Here is a 27,147-nt window from a genome sequence, read left to right on the forward strand (position 1 = left end):
TTTGTTTATCCATTCAGCTACACTGTATCTTTTGATTGGATAATTTAGTCCATTTACATTTACAGCAATTATTGATAGATATAGACTTACCTTTGACATTTGTTAATTGAATTCTGGTTGTTTTCTAATTCCTTTTTTCCTTTCTTCCTCTAGTGCTCTCTTCCTTTGTGATTTGATGATTTTCTCTGGTAGTATGCTTTGACTCCTTTTTCTTTCTCTTTTATGTATCTACTATAGGTTTTTGCTTTGTGGTTACTATGTTTTATATAAAACATTTTATATTTATAACGGTCTATTTTAAGCTGATAACAACTTAACTTTGCATACAAAAGCTCTATATTCTTACACCACCCTCAACCATTTTGTTTTTGATGTCACAATTCTTTTTTACATTGTGTATCCATTAATAAATTATTACAGTTATAGTTATTTTAATACATTTGTCTTTAACTTTTTTAAAGATTTTATTTATTTATTTGAGAGAGAGAAAGCACAAGCAGGGGGAGCAGCAGAGGGAGAGGGAGAATCAGACTCCCCGCTGAGCAGGGAGCCTGATGCGGGGCTCGATTCCAGGACCCGGGATCATGACCTGAGCCAAAGGTAGTCACTTAACCATCTGAGCCACACAGGTGCCCCTTGTCTTTAACCTTTATACTAGAATTATAAGTGATTTCCCCACCACCATTACAACATTAGAGTATTCTAAACTTAACTATATATTTATCTTAACCAGTGAGTTTTATACTTTCATATTATCTCATGTTACTAATTAGCATTTTTCCTTTCAACCTGAAGAACTTCCTTTAACATTTCTTGCAAGGGCAGTCTACTGGAGATGAACTCTGTCAGCTTTTCCTTGTCTGGAAAAGTCTTTGTCTCTCCTTCAGTTCTGAAAGACAACTTTGCCAGGTGGAGTATTCCTGGTTGGCAGTTTTTTTTTTTTCTTTCAGTACTTTGAATCTATCATCCCACTCCTTTTTTTTTTTTTTTTTTTAAGATCTCTACACCTAATGTGGGGCTCAAACTCACAACCCCAAGATCAAGAGTTGGATGCTCCAATGACTGAGCCAGCCAGGCACCCCTCCTCCCACTCACTTCTGGCTTGCAAAGTTTTTGCTGAAAAATATGCTGATAATCTTATGGAAGTTCCCTTGTACATAATCAGTTGTTTTTCTCTTGCTGCTTTTAAAATTCTGTCATCTTTGACTTTTGACAATTTAATTATAATTCATTTTTCTGGGAACTCTCTGGACTTCCTGGATCTGGATATCTGTTTCTTTCCCCAGGTTAGGGAATTTTGCAGCCACTGTTCATTTGAATAAGCTTTCTGCCCCTTTAATCTCTCTTTTTGTTCTGGGACCCCTACACATTCACTTTATGGTATCCTTTAAGTCCTTTAAGCTATTTTCACTCTTTTTGTTTTTTGCTCCTCTAATTGGATGAATTCCAATGCCTTGTCTTCTAGTTTAGACTGATGCTCAAACTCTGTATTAAATTTTCTGTTCAGTTATATTCCTCAGCTTAATGATTTCTGTTTGGTACTTTTTTATATTTTCTATCTTTTTGTTGAAATTCTCATTTTGTTCATGTGTTGTCTTGACCTCAGTGAGCATCTTTATGACTGTTATTTTGAACTCTCTATCAGGTAAGTCATTTATCTGTTTCATTAGATGTGTTTCTAGAGTTTTATCTTGTTCTTTTGCTTGGAACATATTTCTCTGTTTCTTAATTTTCTTTGACTCTCTGTGTTGATTTCTGTGTGTTAAATAAAACAGCAACCTCTCCCAGTTTTGAAAGAATAGCCTTGTGTGGGAGATGAACCTCACCAATTAGCCTGGCCAGTGTTCCTTGTTGTCTCTCAAATCTTTGTGATTGTCCAAGCTACCTTCTTTGCTCTTAATGGCTCCCAATAGTTGAAGGTATGCCAAGACCCATAAGTGTCCCAAAGGGAATGATCACAGTCAATACCTAGATACAGGCTGTTTGGAAGCCAGTCAGGTAGCTGCCGGGAAAGTGTGTGATTAGGTCCCTTCCAGGGAGAAACTGGAAAGTGGGCATTTTTGTCTGTTGCCTCTCTGCTGGGCCCTGGGTGTATAACCATGGGTGAGAGTGTGGTCCTGAGCCTATTAAGAATTTCTTTGTTTTTAATAGTACCATGGGACTCCTGAATGCATGCCCCATTGGCTAGCAGAGTCAGGTGATCTGGGGGCCCATTACTCAGGTGGCAGCCACAAAAGCTGGGCGTAAGACATGCATACAAGCTCCTTCCAGGGAGATACTGATGACTTGAAGCAGGCTAGAGGGAGAGGACAGAGGAGATGTCCGCAGGCTTTCCCTGGTCTCTGGAAAGGATTGCAGTTAGCCCCTAGCTGTGTGCTAAATTAGAAGCCTGACCCTCAGGCAGCAGCTTTTAAAGTATGCAAATAGACCCCTTTTAGGGAAAAACTGAGAGGTGGGCATTTCTGCCTTCTCCCTCTGCACTGAGTCCTGGGGGGATAGCCAGTTAAGAACTGCTTCTTTGTTTGCTACTGTCCTGTGGGACTCCTGAATGGAAGTCCCATTGGCTATCAGAGCCAGGTGATCTGTGGATCCATCTCTCAGGTGGTACCCATAAAAGTAGGGTGCAGACATGTATACAAGCTTCATTCAGGGAGATATGGTGATTTGGGACAAGCAGGAGGTAGAAGGCAGGGGATGTGTCTACCAGCTTCCCTGGTCTTTGGAGATGACTGTATTCAGCCCCTAGATGCCTGCTAAATTAGAAGTTTTGACCCAAAGGCAACAATTTTTTTTACCTTTTTTTTTTTTTTTTTTAAGTAGGCTCCATGCCCAATGTGGGGCTTAAACTCATAACCCTGAGATCAAGAGTCTCATGCTCTACCTTAAAGAAAGAATGTAGATGGACCCTGTTCAGGGAAAGGCTGGGAGATTAGCAGGTTTTGCTGGCTCCCCCTGCACTGAATCCTAAGGTGATAGCAAGAGAGAGTGCTCAGGTCTATTAATAACTGCTTCTTTCTTTCACTGTAGTCTTGTAGGTCTCATGAACTCAAGCCCCATTGGCTTTCAGAGGTAGATATTTTGGGGGCCTATCTACTGCTTGAAAATCTTAAAACACTTCACTCCTTGAGGAGAAGCTTAGAATTAGGGGTTCCCTCCCGATTGTATGGCATTGTGCTGGTGGTGGGATTTATGGTAAGAGTGTATCTCAGCCTTTCCTATCTATTCTGATATGGATATTTTCTTGTTCGCCTGATGTATAGAAATTACTCAGCCAGTTCTGGATTGCTGTCAGAGGGAACTGCTTTGTGCGTAGCTCTTCATTTGGTGTGTCCAGGGGAGGAGGGGATTCAGGAACCTCCTATATCACCATCTTTAAAGACCACTCCTAAGCAAGCCTAAATTCATTCTTAATAAGTAATAAAAAGTACAAAAGTGTATCCACTGAAAAATAAGTCGCCTTTTCATCTCTGTCTCCAGCCATCCAGCTCTCTTACCCAAGACAACTCTTGCTTCTTGAATATACTTACATAGGTAATCTATGCATTTCCCAGTACATGTACATACATACATGCATATATATGTCTGTATAATATTTTATTAGCATAAATGGTATATTATATATATATATATATACTATATATAGTATATTATATACACCATTCTGTATCATACTTCTCTCACTTAACAGTATATCCTAAGGTTCATTCCACCTGTAGCTAGGTCTGTTTAAAACTCAGACCTTAACCATGTTACTACGCTACTTGAAATTTTTTAATGGGTCCACATTATCCCACAGAATGAAATTTATGCTCAAAGGTCCTCTCTAACCTGGCTCTTCCTAGTACTTCAATATTCTCTCCCACCATTCCACTGATTCCTTATGTTCTAGTAGTCAAATTGCTTGTAGTCTGCCCTCATACTCACTGTGTTATTTCACAAGTCAGAGCCTTTGCAATGCCCTTCCCACCTTTCTTCACCTTAATTATATTTACTTACCCTTCAAGACAACTCAGATGTTTCTCGCCCAGGAGGCTTTCCCTTTATGCCCAGCCTGGTCCAAGGATCCCTGCATACTTATATCATAGCCATAATGATATTAGATTAAAAGTATCTGTTTATGTGTACATTTTCATCACTTAACTGCCTCAAAGCAAGGATTACCATTTTTGGTTCATTTTTGTTTCCCCAGAGCCTAGCATCATGTCTAGCATATAGTGGAAGCTAAATAGATATTTATTGACAAGGACTGATTTGAACTATTTAACTTCCTCTCTGCTAAGGTTAGAATCCTTCTTCAAGGCTGAGAATCAAGTGAAACGCACATATTTCTAGAAATAGTGAGTTGTGATTCACAGTTTGGCTTGATAAGGAAACTTTCTTGAAAAGTTGATGTGAACATGTTGAAGGTGAGAGACAAATCCTGCATTGAAAATGGCTAATGGGCAGGAAATGAAGAAACCTAAGAAGCATCAATGAAAGGAGAGAAGGGGGTTAAGGGGGAGTGCAGCAGGCAGAGGTATGAGGACCTAAATTGGACATGCTGGGATGAGGTAGCAAGAGGACCTTATAGTAGTAGCTTCTAGTGCAGGGTCTTTGTTCACTAATAGGCAGCCTGTGTATCAGTAGAGAAGGCCCCTGCACACTGCAAACTCCATAGTCCCAAGATGACCTTTTTTTCTCCACCTTTCACTCCCTGATGAAGGAGTATTTCAATGGTATGGCGGGGGGGGGGGGGTGGAGATGAATTCTCATGGTATGAGTAAAGACGATGGGTTTGAACTAATTATCTACAACTGTTGATGTGGCTTGAAGTGGTGGAGTTGGAGCCAACAGCCAAGAAAGAATTCTTGAGATGTCTTTGGTGCAAAAAGGTAGTTTTGTTAAACTGTAGGGACAGGACACATGGGCAGAAAGAGCTGCACTGGGGTTGTGAGGAGTGACTGATATGTAAGATTTTCTATCCTATGGAGGGGAGGGTGATGTTGGGGCTCCAGGAAATTGAGTCTATAGGTTTCTGGAGATTGCTTTTTCTTGTAAATCATTAGGACAGTTGCAAACTGATGGAGACTCATGTCCTGAATGACTATGATCTCTATCAGTTAACCACTTGTTTTTCCCTTTCCTTTGTTCTTGGGCAGCCAGGAGTGCCTGAGGAATGTCACACACATCCCACCTGGGGTGGGGGGTGGTCCAGGGTGTTAACTTGTGCTTTGCCCTCAGCTTGCCTTTTGCTCCCTCATCACTGTGATTAGTGCTTCTCCTAAGGGATGCAGGTGTCACAAGCACTAATGGCAGGGGAACCTTCTCAAAGAGGTCAGGGAAGGCTTCCTTGAGAAGTCTCAGCTGAGATCTGGAGGTTGACTAGGAGTTAGCTAGACAAAGGTGGTGTGAGTGAAGTGGGAGGGAAATCTGTTTGATGCAGAGGGAAAACAACATGTGTGGAAGACTAAGTAAGGAAGATGTGAGGCTTATTGAAGAAAATAAATAAAGGGGTGCCTGGGTGGCTCAGTTGGTTAAGCGGCTGCCTTCGGCTCAGGTCATGATCCTGGAGTCCCGGGATTGAGCCCCATATCAGGCTCCCTGCTCAGCAGGGTGTCTGCTTCTCCCTCTGACCCTCCCCCCTCTCATGCTCTCTCTCTCTCATTCTCTCTCTCAAATAAATAAATAAAATCTAAAAGAAAGAAAGAAAGAAAGAAAGAAAGAAAGAAAGAAAGAAAGAAAGAAAGAAGAAAGAAAGAAAGAAAGAAAGAGAAAATAAATAAAAAGTGGTGTGGAGTGAATGGCAGAAGACAAGGCTGGTGAAGTAAGCAGAGGTCCCATCAGGCAGGGCCAGAAGGATTTTGTACTTTATCCCAAGAGCATTAAGAAGCACCTTAAGGTAGAGAGGAATGATGTGATTTTTGTTTATAAAATATCACTCTTGTCCATCCTGTATAAGTGAATAAACAAAATTTGGTGTGTTCATACAATGGACCAATATTCAGCCTTAAAAAGGAAGGAAATTCTGACACATGCTACAAGGTGAATGAATCTTGAGGACATTATGCTAAGTAAAATCGGCCAACACATAAGGACAATATTGTATGATTCTACTTATTTATGAGGTACCTAGAATAGGTAAATTCACTGAGACAGAAAGAAGAATAGTGGTTACCAGGTGTGGGTGGGGCGGGATGGAGAATGGGGAATTATTGGTCATGGGTACAGAGTTTCAGTTTGGAGTAATGAAAAAATTTCTGAACATGGGTAGTGGTGGTGGTTGTACAGCATGATGAATGTACTTAATGCCAATGAATTGCACATTTAAAAATGGCTTAAATGATCTCAAAGGACTCTGAATAGCCAAAACAATCTTGAGAAAGAAAAACAAAGCCGGAGTGATAACACATCCTGATTTCAAACTATATTACAAAACTACAGTAATCAAAACAGTATGGTACTGGCATAAAGACATACGTGGACCAACAAAACAAAATAGAATCCCCAAATGCCCTCCTCCCCCATATATGGTCTAATGATCTTCAACAAGGATGTCAAGACCATGCAATGGGGAAAGGATAGTCTCTTCAACAAATGGTGCTGGGGAAACTAGATATCCGCATGCAAAAGAATGAAGTTGGACCCTTACTTTACACAATATACACAAATTAATTCAAAATGGATTAAAAACTTAACTGTAAGACCAAAAACTATAAAACTCCTAGGAAAAAGCATAGGGAAAACTTCATGATATTGGGTTAGGCACTGATTTCTTGGATATGCCACTAAAAGTCCAGGCAACAAAAGCAAAAATAGGCAAATAGAACAACATTAAACTTCAGTGCAGCAAAGGAAACAATCAACAGACTGAAAAAGCAACATATGGAATGGGAGGCAATATTTACAAACCATGTATCTGATAAGGAGTTAATGTCCAATATATACATAGAACTCTTACAACTCAACACGCAAAAAAACAAACAGCCTGATTTAAAAATGGTCAGAGGACTTGATTAGACATTTCTCCCAAAGAAGATATTCAAATGATAAAAAAAACACGTGAAAATATACTTAGCATCACTAATCATCAGGGAAATGCAAATCAAAACCACAATGAGATATCACCTCATGCCCACTAGGATAACCACTATCAAAAAGGAAAAAAACAAAAAGAAAAGAACAGAAGTGTTGGTGAAGATGTGGAGAAATCGGAGGTAGCCCATGCTTCTGGCTACCTGGTTCCTTTAACTCTCACCCCCAATGTAAAATGGTACAGCTGCTGTGGAAAACAATACAGAGGTTCCTCAAAAAATTGAATAGAATTACCATATGATCCAGCAACCCTACTTCTGAGTATATATCCAAAGGAATTAAAAACAGGATCTCAAAGAGATATTTGCACACCCATGTTATTGCAACATTTTTCACCCAAAGCCAAGAGGTGAAAGTAACCTAAATGTCCACTGATAGAGGAATGGATAAAGAAAAAATATACATACAATGGAATATTATTCAGCTTTTAAAAAGAAGGAAATTCTGTCACAGGCTACAACATGGATGAAACTTGAAGACATTATGCCTAGCAAAATAAGCCAATCTCACACACACACAGACACACACACACACACACATACTGCTTGATTCCACTTATATGATTCGACTACTATCTAAAGTAGTCGAATTCTTGAAAACAGAAAGTTGGGGTGCCTGGGTGGCTCAGTCATTAAGCATCTGCCTTCAGCTCAGGTCATGATCCCAGGGTCCTGGGATCGAGCCCCACATCGGGCTCCCTGCTCAGCGGGAAGCCTGCTTCTCCCTCTGCCCCTGCCCCTCCCCCTGCTTGTGTTCCCTCTCTCTCTGTGTCTCTCTCTGTCAAATAAATAAATAAAATCTTTAAAAAAAAGAAAGAAAGAAAGAAAACAGAAAGTTGAATGGTGATTTCCAGGGCCTGGGGGAGGGGAGATATGAGGAGTTGTTTGATGGGTATAGAGTTTCAGTTTTGCAAGATGGAAAGTACTAGAGATGTTATACAATGTGCATACAGTTAACACTATTGTACTATACACATAAAAGTGTTTAAGATGGTAAATGTTATGTGTTTGTTTTTTTTTTAAAGATTGTATTTATTTACTTGAGAGAGAGCAAGTGAGAGAGAGCACGAGCGGGGGGGAGGGTTAGAGGGAGATGGAGAAGCAGGCTCCCGGCTGAGCAAGGAGCCTGACGTGGGGCTCCATCCCAGAACCCTGTGATCATGACCCAAGCCGAAGGCAGACGCTTAACCAACTGAGCCACCCAGGTGCCCCTATGTTATGTGTTTTTTACCACAATTTTTTAATTGGTTAAAATGGTAAGTTGAATGTTATGTATATTTTACCACAATAAAAAAAAGAAAAAAAAAAAGACATCACTCTTTTGACAGGATGAATTCAAGAGGGAGCAAGGATTAAGTGTTTGGTAGGCCCAAGCAAAGAGATGACAGTTGCTTATACCAGAAGAGTGGAAAGTAGTGGACAAATTAAAGATATATTCTGGAGATGTCTTGTCTCCTGAGTGAAAATGTGAGTTCCTAGAGGGAATGGACACCATATTCTTTTTCTTTTATATCCTTATACTGTATCCATAATATATATACCATAAATATTGTTAGATCAGCTCTAGGAAAGTTGTTACAGAAAAATCATACCCTGACTAACACACGGAGATGAAGATTTAACGACTTTTTCTCACAAGCAAAGTGCTTTGTCAAGTAGGTCACTCCATAGTAGAACTTTGGGGGGACACTGAGGTCTTCTCTTTAAAATGAGAGGATTCTCTGGTCTTCCTCTTGGAGTTCACAGGCTTTTATCAGGTCAGGGGAGACCCTATGGTGGAATAAGGAAGGAAGAGTCTCATGCCTCTGAGTGAAGGGGTGACTAACAGATCTAACAGCTAAGTGATATCCCAAGGAAGCAAATAGGAGATAGGCTTGTGAGCTAAATTTGCCATAAGCTAGATCAGTTCTTCTCCCTGCATGTTCACAAAGAGGCCGTCAGAACATGGAATGCCTATAATGTTAGCCAATCTGATGAGAACTAGAGAACAAGGAAAGAGAGAGAAGTGGCAAATGGTCCTGGAAATCTCAGGAGGGAGAGGGAGTGGAGGGGTTGGCACATGGAACCGTACAGGTTTTTTCTAGACCAAATAAAATACTAGGAGGGATTACAGATTTATTTGAAGCTTGCATCTTCCTTATGTGACACCATGCTTCTGACTTTCAGTATTCTGAAAAAGAATCATATATATATGCCTATATATATAAATATTACACATATAGTATATGTTTATATATTATTTATATATTATATATTATGTATATAATTATATATTTATATAGAATATATTATATATGTTAATAGTAATTATAATAGTGATTATAATGTTAACAGTAATTAAAATAGTTAATAGTGGCCGCTGGGGTCAGGCTCCACCCAACTTGCCCGGCATCACTCGCGCAGGTGGAGTCAAGATGGAGGAGTAGGCGCGAGAACCTTGCCCTTGGCGAATTGTCGATGATTGTGGTGGGGCCTTTACGATGGGTACCATAGGTGGTGGTATCTTTCAAGCAATAAAAGGTTTTCGCAATTCTCCAGTGGGAGTAAACCACAGACTACGAGGGAGTCTGACAGCTATTAAAACCAGGGCTCCACAGTTGGGAGGTAGCTTTGCAGTTTGGGGAGGTTTATTTTCCATGATTGACTGCAGTATGGTTCAAGTCGGAGAGAAAGAAGATCCCTGGAACTCCATCACAAGTGGTGCCTTAACAGGAGCCATACTGGCAGCAAGAAATGGACCAGTGGCCATGGTTGGGTCAGCCGCGATGGGTGGCATTCTCCTAGCTTTAATTGAAGGAGCTGGTATCTTGTTGACAAGATTCGCCTCTGCACAATTTCCCAATGGTCCTCAGTTTGCTGAAGACCCTTCTCAGTTGCCTTCAGCCCAGTTACCATCCTCACCTTTTGGAGACTATCGACAATATCAATAGGACTTCTTTCCCAGGATTTCTTTAACAGAATGAGCTGTAGTTCAAGAAGGAATCTCAGAAGATAAGTCACAGTCTGTTTTTAAAACCATAGGTGGGACAGCCATGGCCAAATAGGCTTTGAAGAGACACCTTAGCTCTTTTTTCTATGGGAACATGGAGGGGGGAGGGCAGATGTTAAATGTAATACATTTATTTATTCACACTTGGATTGCATTTGTGATAAAAATAAATGTCTAATATCTTTAAAAGAAAATGTAATAAATGCTTAGAAGATGAAGGACCAAAGGGCAAAAAAAAAAAAAAAAGTTAATAGTGTTAATATATATCATATATATCATATATTACACATATTTTTATATAAAAGCATATATATATATGATATATATACACACTCTTGTGTAAGTATGTGTGTAGTTTAAGTCTGCTGGTTCAGGTTATATATCTGCTTATGTATATGGTATGCCTGATATGCACACATGGGGGACAACGCATCTACAGAGGTTGATATATATATATATCAGTGTGTATATGTGTATGTGTCAGGCGGGAGATGGGGCAGAGGGAAGGGCTTTGAACTGAAATTTGACTGTGTTTTTGGTCAGGATGAAAAGCAAGTAAAGTGGACACATTCTTGCTGGCAGGCCTCCAGCTGCCTCATGATGTCAGCTACAATCTTGCCACTCTCAGCCTTCTTCACAGGCTCCCCTCACCCTCCTGATGAGGACGATGATCCCTATTAGCCACTGTCTGGTTAACCAGGCTGAGAAGGTCTCTGTCTCCCAAGGAGGGACCTGGGTGGGGGATCCCTATAGGTAGCTCAGCAATAGAGAGGAAAGACGGATAGCAGAGGAGTTAAGCCACAGGCAGCCCATGCTTCTGGCTACCTGGTTCCTTTAACTCTCACCCCCAAAGACCATTCTTTTAATCAGAAGACATTTAATTCCATAAGTTTTAGACTCAGAGAGAGGATTTCTACTCATCTTCATTCAAGATCTCCCATTTCTCTCCAACTCAAATTCTCTGCCTCAGCCTGCTCATTGTCTTCTGAATATACCTGGAGATTTCCTGCCTCCAAGTGTCAGCTTGCTCATTCCCCTACCCCAGAATGTACCTCTCCACCACCACCCTCATTTCCAAACACTGCATCAGTGTGAGCTCAGAGTGAGCTCTCCCTCTGCAGAACTCTACTGGTCCATGTTCCTATCACTCAACCCCACTGGCCATCTGCTGCTCACGGTAGGGTTAGTTCCCTCCATACGCATGAATCACATTTCCTCAAACCAGATTATAAACTCAGCTTTCTCATCAAATACCCTGGTGTGCCCAATCAGAGGCCCTGCTCTCACTGTTTTCTTAGTCTTATTAAGTGTCCATAGAGTATGTTTCAACCAAATAATTCCCAGTGTCTGTTAAATTGCCCTTACAACATGGGGTATGTGTAACAAAATGTTCAAATAGAACATACCTGCTGACCATACATGGCTCATGACCAATTTGTAACCCCTGACTTAAGCCAAAAACTCATTAATTAAGGGTTTATTTTTCTCATTTTGGATACTTCAGGAGGACCAGAGTCTTCATTTCTTGAGTTCTTTACTGAAATCATTAAGCCTTCTCAATAATCCTCTTTGGAAAATCACTTGTAGGGCTCCAGTTGGTTTTGGTTTTGGTTTTTGCTTTTTTAATCTACAAAATCACCTCTAAGAACAGGTGAATATGAATTTGGGACCCAAGATCCTGTGTTCTGCCCTTAGTTATCCATTATGCTTAACTCTCTAAGGATTGACAGGCTAGTTTGAGAATGATTTGAACCCTCTGCACTGTTCTCCTTTGAGCTTCCTGATTTTCTTTTCCTTAAGCATCTTAAGAGATTAGCCTGGGTAACAACAGCATCCTTACTGCTAGAACTCTTGTCCTAGACACAGAAAGCAGCTAGGATTCATTAAGGATGAAGTTTCTGGTATCAGAAATATAAGCTTTCCTTTCAATGAGTCAATGTCATCTGCTTAGGAATCTGAACTGGAAACCCTTGGGGGCTATGGATACACAAGCAGATTCCAAATCTGCCAGGGGACATAGCTTTTCATTTGGACAGTGATAATGAAGTCTGTTGAGTAGACAGGCAAGAATCCTCCCTCACAGGAATTCCAGCTTACTTCAGCCTGTCAAGATCCAGAGTGGAAGTGACCAGGGTTTTCTGAGTAGCCCAGGTTAGGAAGCCCCACTCTGTAGGGAGACCATGTCAAAAGGCCTCTATGCTATGTCTGTCTTGGCTTCAAACTGTGCTTGAGATCACCTTTTGCTTCACACTGACACATCACCTGATGGTCAATTCTATCTAGAATGGTCCTACTACTGTGACCAAGACTGATCTCCTCCACCTGACTGCATTCTGTCTGGTTCTATTCCCTTACTATGATGAGTACACAGGTACTTGCCTCTTCAGTACTTCATCTGTTACCTGCAAGTCTGCACTGCACCTCCCAATCACAGCTCCCTGCCTGCCTAGGGCAGAACAAGGAATAGAAAGTGACAGAAGGGCAAAGCTCTCCACTTTACTATTTACACAGTTCTGGTCAAAAATAGCATAATGAAGAGACTTGTTAAATCACTATGTTATACACCTGAAACTAATGTAATATTGTATGTCAACTATTCTTTAATTTAAAAAACTAAGTAGAGGATCAAACTGATAAAACTATTATTTAACTAAAATAAATAATAATTTGTAATAATCCTTTACACTTGCATAGCACTATTACAGTATACAAAGTGTTTTCATGTGCCTTGTCATTTGATCCTCACTTGTTCCTGTAAAATGAGGGAAACTGGTATTTCTATTCCTATTTGACAGACGAGGAAATATGTGCATTAGAGAAGTACCTTGATTTACTCAAGGTTACACAATTAATAGGTGGAATAGCTGGAACTCAAATGTGGGCTTTCTGATTTTAGGTCTAAAGTATCCTTGGTGTTCATTTATCCTTCTTCTTTCTGCTACCCTATAACAGGGCCAGACAAGAGTAGAAGATCAGAATGCTCTCTGAGTGACCCCTTAAGTCTGTACTCCATCTGGCTTTTGTCTCAGTGGATTTAACTAAGTCCATGGAAGAACAATAGCTGTTTCCAGGCATGCAGGCTCATTGTGTCCAGGTAGAAAAGAGTATTGACTTGCTCATTTATTGCTTTAAGCCTAGGAGACTCTCCCAACTCCTCAGCCCCAGGAGGCCTCCTACAATAGAGAACATTTGCTGTTATGGAGATTTATACAACTTCAGATAGTGTGTTTGGTGCCAGTGACTGGGCTGGTTAGAATGAAGGAGAGGGGCTGACTTCTGGATGTGTGGGAAACTGCATAAAGGAAGATGAAGTTCCCATGGGCACACCCTCTTTTCTTCCTATCCTTGGGCTTAGCTGTGTCTAACAGGAACAGAAGAAAGAGATGCCAGGCATAGACCTGCCCCCCTTCCACCCTGGCTTGGACAAAGCCATAGGCAGGGCTTGTTCCTAGCCCTATCTCCACCTGACCTGAGATGTCATCATCAGAAAGTTCTCATTAAGCATCTAACTGTAGGTCAGAGGCGAAGAGTGATTTCTACAACACCATGCCCTTGAGCAACTACCCAGGCCTTCCTGTTTTGCAATACCATGGGGTGATTCTAATTATCCTGGGGGGGGGGGCAGTGAAGGGACAGGAGAAGTATTGATAAATTCTCCAAAGCAGAGTATATTAAAATTCACATTGATTTTATACCATCTGGCATTTTTAGGAAAATGGAGAGGGGTTGGGTTTGGGGAGGAAGAATTGCTAAGTGGCACAAAAGCAGGCTGTAACTGCTCCAAAAGATGTGAGTCACTCCAAGGAGCTAAGTCTTGTGTCTTTCATTCCAAAGCCATGAGCCGTGGAGCTGGTAGCAGAGCTGGGGAGTAGCCAACCCCAGAAAACTGGGCTGGGGAAGGAAATACAGTGGGGAGGTTTCTGAGCTGGTCTCCAGGGAACAGAGGGAACAATGGAAAGAGGAGGGGCAGAGGAAACTCTTTACCACCTGGTGTCTTGCCACCCAGAAGACAAAACTCGCTTGGACTTTGATCCCTTAGTGACTCGATTAAATACATATTGCACGTAGACACCTTGCTGAGAGATAGAAGGACATAGTGGTTAGGGGCACAAAATCTGTAGTCAGAATGCTAGGTTCACATTCTGGCTCTGCCCCTTACTAAGTTGTGACCTTGAGCAAGTCACTTAACTTCACCTCCATTTCCTCATCTGAAAAACAGAGCTAAAAGTAGTAACTACAGAAAGGAGCAATGGGTAGGACAAACACATAGAATAGTGCTTGTGTTCTAAGTTAGTGAAATACAATTTTGGTTACTATTACTACTGGGTACAATGGAGAACTACAGAGGAAGTGAAGCCAGTACCTGAGAGCAGCTATAGTCTACAGCACAAATGCATTTAAGACAGAAACTTGTTCTAAAAACATTAATATGTGCCAGGAGATCTAACTATGGCAGTCTGGGGCTTACTATAGGCCAAGTTCAGGCTACCTCATTGGAGCAAGATAATATAGTTTCAAAACTGACTTAGAGCCTGACCAGGACACTTCTTCTACCAGACCCTGAGAAAAAAATAATAAAGGAAAAAAATGTCCTATCCCAGCTTTAAGAAAGTCAAATCATTCAAAACATACTGAGCACCTACTCTGTATAAAATATTCTGATAGATGTTATTAGAGTTAACATGAAGTAAAGGACTTGTACCCTGTCATTAAGGACCTTATAATCCCATTGTGAATTCTAGGTTAACACCAATACTGGTAAAAGTGTAAGTTTCCTCTTCTTGAACAATAAGAATCTACATCATAATTTCTCTCTTTGCCCAGAGCAAGTTTAGATTTTAATTTAATTTAGTGCCTAAATTCTGTAGTGTAGCAACTCACTTTTCCCCAAGGGCCCTTCTGGATTCAATTTTTCATTAAAAGTTTTATTTGTTTTTTTTTTTAAATACATATTCTAATATTCCAAACTATTCTGAATTGTTTTGGTAATCAGAAGGTCAAAAACATTAAAACATTATCTGCTAGAGTGAAATAGCAGTACAAGAGAAATGACCTATGAAGCCTTAGAGAATCTGAATTAAAGGGAACTTAGAAGTCATGGAGTCAACTTTTCTCCCAGAGAAGTATCCTCCTGTAAGATCTCTGATGGATGCACCCCAACATTTCCTTGAGCACAGTTCCAGACCATTCTGTTGTGAGTCAGCAATGTTGGAAAATCTTAGAGCAGAAATCCATTTCACCTTGACCATCATGCCTAATGATCCTACTTCCGCCCTTGGAGTGACATAGAACAAGCCACATACCTCTTCTTCATTTGACAGCCCATGAGATATTTGAAGGCAGTAATCATATCCTTCAGAAGTCTCCAAACTAAACATTCCTAGCTGCTGTGGCCTTTCATTCTGTGGAGAAGAGCTCAGGCCCCTCACCATCTTCTGGTGGATGGACTCCAGTTTACAAGATCCCTCTCAGAACATTGTACCCTGTACCACACATAGTGATACAAATATGACCTGACGAGCACCAAATGCCCCAGGCCACACACTCCCTGCAACATCAGATCAGTCTCTGCCTATTAATATAGCCCCAGAGTTGCACCAACTGTTTTAGCAGCTGCTCCTCACTTGGGGTTTTACATAGTTGACTTCACTCCACCATATTGTTTCACATGAACTTTAGCCAAAGCAGGCCTATACCGTGCAATAGATTTTTCAATCGAAAGTGTGGCCATTGTATTTATTGATGCTAAATCTCTACTTATTGGGTTTCGCCTATCATTCCAGGCAGACCATTTTTAATGTTTATATTGTCATCTATATATTAGCAATAGATTTCAATCTATTTCCGTTGGCTATCTTTCCTAACTTTCTGTCACCTGCAGATTTAATCAGCCTGCTTTCAGACTTCAAAATCACTAATAAAATTCAGTGTGATCTTGAACTAATCATTTCAGCTCTTTAGGCCCCAGTTTTCTTATCTGTAAAATAATAAAGGGGCTGGGAATGATTTCCTGGGTCCCAAGAAATTTGAATATGTCTTACACAAATTCAAACAGCCAGCTGGTAAAAGACTGGGAAGGGGAAAAAAGATGGGGTGATCACTTTCACTCCAGGGTAACATGCTCAAGTAAATTGTGAGGGTTAATTTAATGTGTCAACTTGACTGGCCCAAGGGATTTCCAGATAGCTGGTAAAATATTATTTCTGGGTGTGTCTATGAGAGTGTTTCCAGAAGGGATTAGCATTTGAATCAGTAAACTGAGCAAAGAAGACCTCCCTCACCAATGTGTATGGGTGTCATCTAATCTGTTCAAGACCCAGTCAGAACAAAAAGGCAGAGGAAGGGCAAATTCTCTCTCTCTTCTTGAGCTGGGGCATCTATCCTCTCTTGCCTTCAGACATGAGAGATCCTCAGACATGAGAGTTCCTCAGACATGGGTTCTCAGGCCTTTGGACTTGAACGAATTGTACGGTGGGTTTTATGGTTATACAGCTTACAGACGGCAGATCATAGGACTGCTTGACCTCCATAACCCTGTGAGCCAATTCTTATAAGTATATACATACACATATACATATATTACACATTTTTTTCCCTGGAGAACTCTAATACATAAATTCTGTGTTCAAATACATGAATTTCATGTATTTGAAAGGTTTTGATTTTGAACCTCAGGCATTCCCTTACAGAAATTAAACTCTGAAAACAACATGGTAGATATCTTCATTCATAGACATTCTACTTTTGCATAGCTCTAGTCTGTGAAAGAGAAAAGCTGCAACAGGTATAGTATTTGTCAACTTAATTGCAATAATTTCAGTTCCTGGGGCGCCTCGGTGGCTCAGCCGTTAAGCGTCTGCCTTCAGCTCAGGTCATGATCCCAGGGTCCTGGGATCGAGCCCCACATTGTGCTCCCTGCTCAGCGGGAAACCTGCTTCTCCCTCTCCCACTCCCCCTGCTTGTGTTCCCTCTCTCGCTGTCTCTCTCTCTCTCTCTCTCTGTCAAATAAATAAATAAATAAATCTTTGGGAAAAAAAATAATGTCAGTTCCCAAATTCTGTATGTTATCTAAAACTACCTGGTGAAATATTAGTCTTATATTCCCTTTAGTGAAAACAGTGCTAAATATTATGTTTTATATTCAGAAATTTACTCTAACATAGCCCAATAAGAGAATTTATGAAAGATCGGTTACCACAGTGTACCCACTCCTATCAATTTTGCAGCAGCCATTAGCCCTATAGCCAAGAGCAAAAACCTTTCAGTATAATCTGGACTTACAAGGTAGATTTTTAAATAGTCAAAAATAGATCCCCCTTTCACCCTGCCATACCTAACTTCTTCTATAGGGGAATAAAAAATGCTTAAAAGGCTTAGATGGGGTGTCTAGCTCGTTCAGTTGGTAGAGCATGCAACTCTTAAATCTCAGGGTCATGATTTCAAGCCCCACATTGAGCATAAAGCTTACTTTAAATGAATGAATGAATGAGTGAATGAATGGCTTGGAGATATTCTAGTCAGTGTTGTACCCACCTCCACTCTCCCCTACATGTCTTCCCTCTTGCTATCTTCTGCCAAGGAAGAAGGGAGACAGGATTAGGCTGGCTTTCCTTGCATTTCACCTTGGCAGATCATCAGTAACATCAAGCAGTCTTATCTCTCAACCTTCGAAAGGTCTATTACTCTAGTTGCTTTTCTTCAGAAGTCCTCATCATCCAAGCCCAACCCTCTATGACAACATTATTAAATTCACCTAATCATCTGGTCAGTGCTGAACACTGAACTGAAATGCAGGGATCAGAGGGAAATCAAAGGCAGCTTTTCTATAACAGGGTGGGGCTTAGGCCACCACCAGAGTCAACAGTGAATAAGCTTTAAGTTCCAGCATCACTGACTTACTATAGGAACTTGGAAAGCTTACCACTTCTGTCCTAAGTTTTTCCTTCCTAAAGCCTAGTGTTCTACTATTTCTTGCTTATAGAGTTTTTTTTTTTTTTTTTTTTTTAATTTGCAGGTCATTCTTACGCAGAGGCCATGCTACTTATAGAGCATTTTAAAATAATAAAGAGCTATTGAGGTTTTCTGAATAAAACAAACAAAAAACTGAAAACAGCTAACTCCAATTTCCCAAAGGGTTTGTGAAATAAACAACTTCAATGCCAAATGCCAACTGCAGGCACACCAGACACTGGGAAAGGTGTGAGTGGAATGGGATTGTGAATGCCTTGTGGAAGGGCCAGTAATTCAGAAATCCCCACTAGAGAGGAGGATTAGAAAGTCTTAAAAATGTTTATACCTTACATTAGCATCCCCAAATCTAACAAAATATGTATAAGACCTATATGAGGAAAACCATGAAACTCTGATGAATGAAATCAAAGAACTAATAAATGGAGAGATATTCCATGTTCATGGATAAGAAGACTCAATACTGTCAAGATGTCAATTCTTCCCAACTTGATCTACAGACTCAATGTAATCTCAATCAAACTCCTAACAAGTTAATTTGTAGATATTGACACACTGATTTTAAAGTTTATTTGGAGAGGCAAAAGACCCTATAGAATAGCCAACACAATATTGATGGAGAACAAAATCAAAAGACTGACACTACCTGATCTTAAGACTTATTATAAAGCTACAATAATCAAGACACTATGGTATTGATGAAAGAAAAGACAAATAGATCAAAAGAACTGAGAGAACCCAGACATAGACCCACATAAATATAGTCAACTGATCTGCAACAAAGGAGCAAAGACAATACAATGAACAAAGATAATCTTTTCAAAAAACAGTGCTGGAACAACTGGACATCCACATGCAAAAAAAAAAAAAAATCTAGACACAGATCTTACACCTTTCACAAAAATCAACTGAGAATAGATAACAGAACTAAATGTTAAGATGCAAAACTACAAAACTCCTAGAAGATAATACAGGAGAAAACCTGGATGATCTTGAGTATGGTAGTGAGTTTTTAGATACAGCACCAAAGGTACAATCCACGAAAGAAATAATTGATACCTTGGAGTTCATTAAAATTAAAAACTTCTAATTGCAAAAGACAGTATCAAGAGAATGAGAAGATAAGCCATGGACTGGGAGAAAATATTTGCAAAAGACACATCTGATAAAGAATTATTATCCAAAATACACAAAGAACCCTTAAAATACAACAGTAAGAAAACAAACAATTCAGTTAAAAAATGGGCCAGAGACCTTAACAGACCCCTCCCAAAGAAGGTATTCAGATGGAAAATAAGCATATGAGAAGATGTTCCACATCATCACAGGGAAATACAAATTAAAACAACAATGAATGACGCCTAGGTGGTTTAGTCAGTTAAGCATCTGCCTTCAGCTCCCGGGGTCCTGAGATAAGAGTCCCACATCAGGCTCCTTGCTCAGCAGGGAGCCTGCTTCTCTCTCTGCCTGCTGCTTTGCCTGCTTGTGCTCTCTCTCTCCCTCTCTGACAAATAAATAAATAAAATCTTTAAAATAAATAAAACAATGAGATACCACTGCACACCTGTAAGAATGGCCAAAAGCTAGAACAGTGACAACATCAAATGCTAGCAAGGACGTGGAGCAACAGGAACTCTCATCCATTATTAGTGGGAATGCAAAATGGTATACCCACTTTGGGAAAAAGAGTTTGGCATTCTCTTACAAAACTAAACATACTCTTAGCATATGATCCAGCAATCATGTTCCTTGGTATTTACCCAAAGGAATTGAAAACTTATGACTACACAAAAACCTGTACATGGTTGTTTATAGAAGCTTTATTCACAGTTGGCAAAACTTGGAAGCCACCAAGATCTCCTTCAGTAGATGAGTGGATAAATAAAGTGTAGTATATTCAGACAATGCAATATTAGTGCTAAAAAGAAATGAGCTATCAAGTCATGAAAAGATATGAAGGATTCTTAAATGCATATTACTAAGTGAAAGAAGACTATCTGAAAAGGTTATATACTATATGATTCCAACTATACAACATTCTGGAAAAGGCAAAACTATAGAGACAGTAACAACAATAAAAAACTCCTGGTTGCCAGGGGTTGGGGGATGAATAAGCAGAGCACAGAGGATTTTTAGAGCAATGAAAATATATGATACCATAATGATTGATGCATATCATTATACATTTGTTCAAACCCATAAATGTATAATACCAAGAATGAACTGTAAGATAAATTATGTGGGCAATAATGATGTATCAATGTAGTTATAACAAATGTTCTACTCTGGTTGGGGATATTGATAATGGGCAGGCTATGCATGTGTAGGAACAGGGAGTATATGGGAAATCTCTGTACCTTTCCCTCAATTTTACTATGAACCTAAAACTGCTCTAAAAAAGTAAAGTCTTAGGGCACCTGGCTGGCTAAGACTGTTAGCCAGTTGGTGGAGCAATGAACTCTTGATCTTGGGGTTGTGACTTCGAGTCCTGCATTGGGTATAGAGATGACTTTATTAATTTTTTAAAATTTATTTGAGAGAGAGAGCATGAGAGAGAGCAAGCACAAGAAGGGGGGAAGGGCAGAGGGACGGGGAGAAGCAGGCCCCCTGCTGAGCAAAGAGCCCAAGGCGGGGCTTAATCCCAGGACTCAGGATCATGACCTAAACTGAAGGCAAATGCCTTAACTGACTGAGCCACCCAGGTGCCCCTAGAGATGACTAAAAAAAAATAAAATCTTTAAAAATAAATAAATAAATTCCTAATTAAAAGCAAAACTTCATACCTTTAATCCAGTATTTCACTTCTAAGACTTAATTACAAATGAAATATTCACAAACATGGGCAAGATTTATGTAGAAAAATTTTTATTACAGTTATATGAAATCAATAAAAATGGAAAACAACTCAAATATTCAATAAGAAATTATGATACATTCATATGCTGAAATACTGTGTAGCATTTAAAGTAATGTTTTTAAAGAACTGTAATGGAGGGTAAAATTTTCACAAGGTTATTTTCAATGAAGAGCAGGATACAATTATACATATATGATCTTTGTCTTAGTTCATTCAGGCTGCAACAACAGAATAACATAGACGGGTGGCTTATTAACAACAGAAATCCATTTCTCATAGTTTCTCACAGGTGGAGAAGTCCAAGATCACCAAGGATCATCAGATTCCACATCTGGTGAAGATTCATAGACAGTAAACAGTCTCCCTGAATCCTTACATAGCAGAAGGGCCAGAGAGCTCTCTGAAGTCTCTTTTACAAGGGCACTGTTCCCATTCATGAGGACACAGCCTCCATGACCTAATCACTTCCCAAAGGTCCCCCTTCCAACCGTGACGAGCCATCATTTGGAGATTAGATTTCAACATATGAATTTGGCAGTGACACAAACATTCAGTCTATGGAAGTCTTAGTTTAATGACAAGAAGGGAATAGACTGGAAGAGGGTGCCGGAGGGCTCAGTCTGCTAAGCGTCTGCCTTTGGCTCAGGTCATGATCCTGGAGTCCCAGGATCAAGTCCCACGTTGGGCTCCCTGCTCAGCGGGGAGTCTGCTTCTCCTTCTGACCCTCTCCCATCTCATTCTCTCTTTCTCAAATAAATAAATAAATAAATAAAATCTTTATTAAAAAAGGACTGGAAGAAAATAGGAATATTAATCATAATTTTCTTTGGGTGATAGGATTATGGGTGATTTTTATTTCTTTATGTTTCTATATTTTTCAAGTTTTCTTTCTTTTTGTAAGATTTATTTATTTATTTTAGAGAGAGAGAGAGAGCATGAGCAGGAGGCGCAGAGGGAGAGGGAGAGAGAATCTCAAGCAGACTCAGTGCTGAGCTTGGAGCCCAATGCAGGGCTCGATCTCAGAACCCTGAGATCACAACCTGAGCCAAAACCAAAAGTCGGATACTCAACCGACTGTACCACCCAAGCACCCCTCAAGTTTTCTAAAATAAACATCTTATTTCTTTTTAAAAACAATGGAAATAGATAAAAGCAGTAAATGAGAAGTAGGAGAAATTATCAGTTTCTGGACCTCCCAGAAAGTTTTCCTTAATATCCACTTGGGTCAAACCCAGATGGCCTCATGCCTTCCACTGTCATGTCACACAGAACTGGGTGGCAATTCCAGTTTTACCACTTGTCTAGATGAATAGCCTTATACAAGCAAGTAACTTATTTTGTGTGCTCTTACGTTCTTAATTTATAAAAGTGATGTAAAATCTCACAGATTGACAGGAGAATTAAATGAAATAACCCATGAAAAGCCCAGGAACATTGTCTGAGCTCACTAAAAATGTATTCCCTCCCTTACTCTGGAAGTAGAGCAAAACACCTGCAGATCTGTAGGTGGAAGAGACATTGATGCAGAGTTGTGTGGTGAAGAAGGGACTCAGGATGTCAAGTGGGTACCACCTCTGCACTACAACCCTTATCCTCATATTAATGGCTATGGAAAGGAGGGGAACACTAATTAATGATGTAGACAATGACATGATTAAGGGATACCCCTAGGAACAAACAAGAGCCCCTTCTCCAAGTCATCAGGCAAGGGTCAGCCCTCTTCTGAGAGTGCTGCCTGGAGTCAATCAGCTTTTGACTACATAGCTGAGATGGTTATCATACTGAAGCCAATGATCCTTGAAGACAAAATAATCTCCAATGCTTCTTTCTGCTCTGATTATAATGCTATAATTATAATAAGCAAATGCTGATAGGAATTTATTCAAATCTATCCTGTCTTCCATCTTTTAGTGCTTAGCAGGTTTCTTTCAAGTTCCATGGGCCATGACAATCCAGGGGACGTTGTTTGGAAGTGTGAAATAAAATTACTTAAACTCCAGCAGCAGGAGCCCTTCTCAGAGTAAGGAGAAGGGTGTAGGTCCTGAGCCCTTAACAGGGCTCTTGCAACTGCACCCTTCCCCTAGGGAGTCATGCACTCATCTCCATTTAGCAGGATTCCCTAGGGCTAGGGGCCTTAAAACACCGCTGGAATTTCCAAGCCTTAAAATGCTAGTGTGTGTGTGTGTGTGTGTGTGTTGAGATAAGGATGGGCGGGGGGGGGGGGGGGGGGGGGGGGGAAGAATCCAGAAGAAGAAAGGAGGGTTTGGTTTTGGTTTTGGTTTGAAGCTAAAAAACAGACATTCTGGATAGTACCATTCAGGAACTCCACTTCTCTTAGCTCTCTTGTGGTCAACAGATCCCAGGAGAGTCTATGACGTCATCACTCATCTGTTACCTTTTCTCTACTGCCTTCCCCAGCCACCGTCAAGTCGCCTGCTCCTGGTCACCATAGCAACCGTGACGAGCCAGCATCCAGCTCTGCTGCACCGACTTCTCCAACCCCAGCTGAGATGCAGCAGTGAGGACAAGAAGCGAGAGGCAGACACCCAGGATCTCATTCCTTCCTTGTTGCCTCGACTGTGAATCCCTGGACCCCGGGAGAGAATTGCAGAGAAGGGACAAGGGGGAGAAACGGATGTACCGTGGAGCCTCCCCATGCTAGCCTCCGGTGGGGGTCCAGCGGGAAGGGGGAGTGTGCAGCACTAAAGATGTGTGCAGCCATAGCAGCCGCACCTGTGTGCTGAGGACCATGGAGAGCCAGCATTTGTTATGTACTGAGGAGATGCCCTTTGAAGCCCTAATCGGTGAGTACCATCAAGTCTTCCTTTGGGGGGGAAATCTCCCAAATGACAAGGTTATATGTCTTGATTACTGCCTTAAAAAAAAAAAATCAGGGGCGCCTGGGTGGCTCAGTCGTTAAGCGTCTGCCTTCAGCTCAGGTCATGATCCCAGGGTCCTGGGATCAAGTCCCACATCGGGCTCCCTGCTCCGCGGGAAGCCTGCTTCTCCCTCTCCCACTCCCCCTGCTGTGTTCCTGCTCTCACTATGTCTCTTTCTGTCAAATAAATAAATAAAATCTTTAAAAAAAAAAACAAAACAAAACAAAAAAATCACATCTTTAAATTGCTTGTGATTGGGAAGTATTTTCCCTTCTGACATCTTTGGATTTCTTGGAATTATTATTTCTTCTCTCTTTAAATGCACTACTCCCTTAACCAGTGGGAGTTACACTCCAGTCTGTGTCTCCATTACCACACAACGCCCCACTGGTGCGGATACCAAGCATCACAAATAAACACTCCAAAGCCTATCAGAGAAGCAGCAGGGCTCAGTTTCCCAGCACCTTCATCCCATTTGCTTTGCGTTCCTATCCTACAATCAAAGAAATAAGGTCCCCAGGCAAAGCAGTGGCATGCCAGATGTCAGAGGAATGCCAGGAAGTCCTTGTCGAAGCCGCGTCCTTTCTGGTGAGCTCAAGGAAATGAATCCATTACCTCAGCCAGAAGAATCAATTGTTACTCGAGGAGAGAAATCCACTTCATTCCAGTAGAGGGCGCTAGCGCTTGCCTGCACAGCCCAAAGGCGAAATAGGCGCACACACACGCATGTACTGGGAAGCGGCGGGGGATGCAGCACACACCTTCTCTTGGAGATTTTTAACAAAAGGATGGTCAAGTTCATTCCTTCCTGGAAGCAAAGGGAAGCGCCAGATGGCTTCTAGGGGACTGCATCTTGTTTTAGAATCGAATGATTACGATTCCACGGCAAAATACTTTCTACTAAGTCCTTTCCTTGCCAGACAACCCTTCTCATTCCTCTCCAACACCCCCCCCCCCCCGCCAAAAAAAGCTTTCTTATTGGTCTTGCACTCTGATCAACTACTTAGAATTTTCATTGTTATTAAGATTCCTTTCAAGGGAAAAGTGAAATCTTGTTAAAAGATAAACAGAAGGCTCAACTGTTGGGTCTCTGCAGTACTATTCAGTGGTTCTCAGCCCTGGCTGCTTGTTGGAACACCTGGGGAATTTTTAAAAAATACTGATGCCTGGGTCCCATCCCCAGAGACTCTGACTTAATTGGTCTGGGACACAGCCTAAGCAGTGGGGTTTTTAAAGGCTCCCAGGTGATCCTAATGAACTAAGTTTGCAATCCACCATTCCAGTCAATATTAGGATGACATTTTTCCAGTTGACCTTGATAATTAAACTAAGCCTCTCAAATAAGCTACTGCTGTAAGGCAAGGTAAATGTTGTGAATGCCTAGAAGCTACTAGCTAAGACAGACGGCAGGGATCCAGCTGCTCAGAGGCTCAGGATGAAGGTGATGTTTCAGAGGAGGGAGGGAGCAAGCATCTCTCTCAAAATAGGTTCTCCCACTAAATGAGATTTTTTTTTTTAGATTTTATTTATTCATCGACAGAGAGAGAGGGAGAGAGGGAACACAAGCAGGGGGAGTGGGAGAGGGAGAAGCAGGCTTCCTGCTGAGCAGGGAGCCCGACGTGGGGCTCGACCCCAGGACCCTGGGATCATGACCTGAGCTGAAGGCAGATGCCTAATGACTGAGCCACCCAGGCACCCCTAAATGAGATGTTCTGATTTATATTCCAGGGCAAGGGGGAAAAGAGATGTGTGCCTTTGCAAGTCTGTAGGGTGAAAGCCAGGGCTCCCTGTAGATTTATAAACGTCTATTGGTACTAACCAGGGTCACATGTGTAAATCTTCCACCCACTGCAAGGAGAATGGACGTAGAAAAAGAGGGGTCACTCTAAAGAAGGGAGAAGCAACGATAAGATCACCTAAGAATTATAAAGTGTTATATCCCTCTCAGGCTGAAAACCCTTCCAAATGGCTTGAACTCCTCCTAAGCTTGAGGGGAATCCTAAATCTTAGGTTCCCTGAAAATTCAGGCACCAGGGTAAGCTCGTCCCTACAAGCACTCTTGCAGACTGGAGGGCACACCTTGTGGGAGGTTCTTCCAGTGCTCACACTGTAATGTTATCTCGTGAATATTCATGAGTGCTGTGAAGCAGGTGGGAGGCAGAAACTACACAGCAATACCTAAGGTCCTCAAGACGATGAGGTAAGGCCTCAAAACTCTGGGCATGAGAAATTCGAATTTTTAAATACATTATTCAGTATCATCTACCAGCCTGGAGTAAGAAATTCACCCATCCCAGCTGTCTTTTGCTCGGGCTTTAATTTTGGTTAGAGAAATGGGTACAGCCTCCTTGAGGAACAGGTATGAAAGCATTGTATCTTCTGAAACCCTCAGCAAGCCTCAGTCATTCACCAAATAAAAAGGCAAGAGAATTCGGGTTCTGTTTAAAGAGCATACAGGCTACCTGATGTGGATCAAAAGCCTTATGTGCCAGGGCCACTGAGGGAGTAACTGGGAGGTATTTCCTGACCACGGAACGACCACAACTCCCCCACACTGCTACATGGGATTATTCGTATTCCTGCATTCTCAGGCTCTGACCTAGACAAGTCCTTCCCTGATACCTCTCTCCCAGCAATCCAAGACAGTTGTAACAACCTCCACCCTGCCCTTTAGTCATTGTTTTCCTAGTCTGTGCATAGCTGCACACACAACACTATTTTGTCTCCTTCTGGAGCCCACCAGGCCCCCTGAGACAGTGCCTTCACTTACCCGCCATGGGCCTCCCCCAGGCTTTCCCCAGCATTCACTTGGAAAATCGGGCCATAGGCATGCTTCACCTTGCCGGCTCTTAGCGCTCTCAGCTGAACTGGAGCTGCTTTCTTCTAATTCCACGTGAAGGATGGCTCCCAGCGGCTTCTGCTACCTCAAACCCAAAGGCCCTCTCCCGACAGGCCACCTCAGAGCTGATCCACCTCATAGGGCAGGCCAGGCCAACCCTGTGAAGGCTCCCAGTCCACTAGATGGTTACACTGTTCAAGAGCAAAACCATGTCTCATCTCTCTCTGCCCCTCCCCGCCATGACCACCAATATCTAGTCTCCGAAAAGAGGCAGTTTACTTCACAGGCCCCTGGAAGAAAATGTCCAATTGACCCGACTTACTTCATTTATATCCGTTCATCTTCAGGTGTCATCCAAGCTCAGAGTGGGAATACTTAACAGGATTGTGATGCATTAATAAAATCCTATTTTATATTTTTTCAGGCTCATCCATGGGTCATGAAATCAGTTTGGTGGGTTATGACCAGCATTTTAAGAAGAAAACTAAATAGAATAGAAAATATCAGAGTGGGTCCTCTGCAGTGAGGGGAAGCTTTGTTCCTTA

At 41.3% G+C, this 27,147-nt stretch overlaps 1 protein-coding gene and 1 pseudogene across 14 annotated transcripts in view; both read left to right on the top strand.

Annotated features, from left to right (window-relative positions):
* The window catches only part of MICAL3 (microtubule associated monooxygenase, calponin and LIM domain containing 3), a 270,467-nt gene that overhangs the window by 24,799 nt on the left and 218,521 nt on the right, over positions 1-27,147 (top strand). For all 14 annotated transcript variants that reach the window (XM_078075384.1, XM_078075389.1, XM_078075383.1 and 11 more), the window contains exon 2: positions 23,303-23,688. The gene's annotated coding sequence lies outside the window, so the exon portion shown is untranslated. The remainder of the gene's footprint in view (positions 1-23,302; positions 23,689-27,147) is intronic.
* LOC118542366 (mitochondrial import inner membrane translocase subunit Tim17-A pseudogene) lies at positions 9,485-10,256 on the top strand (annotated as a pseudogene).

This window comes from Halichoerus grypus, chromosome 6 (assembly GCF_964656455.1).
Source record: "Halichoerus grypus chromosome 6, mHalGry1.hap1.1, whole genome shotgun sequence".
In the NCBI taxonomy this organism is placed as follows: Eukaryota; Metazoa; Chordata; class Mammalia; order Carnivora; family Phocidae; genus Halichoerus; species Halichoerus grypus.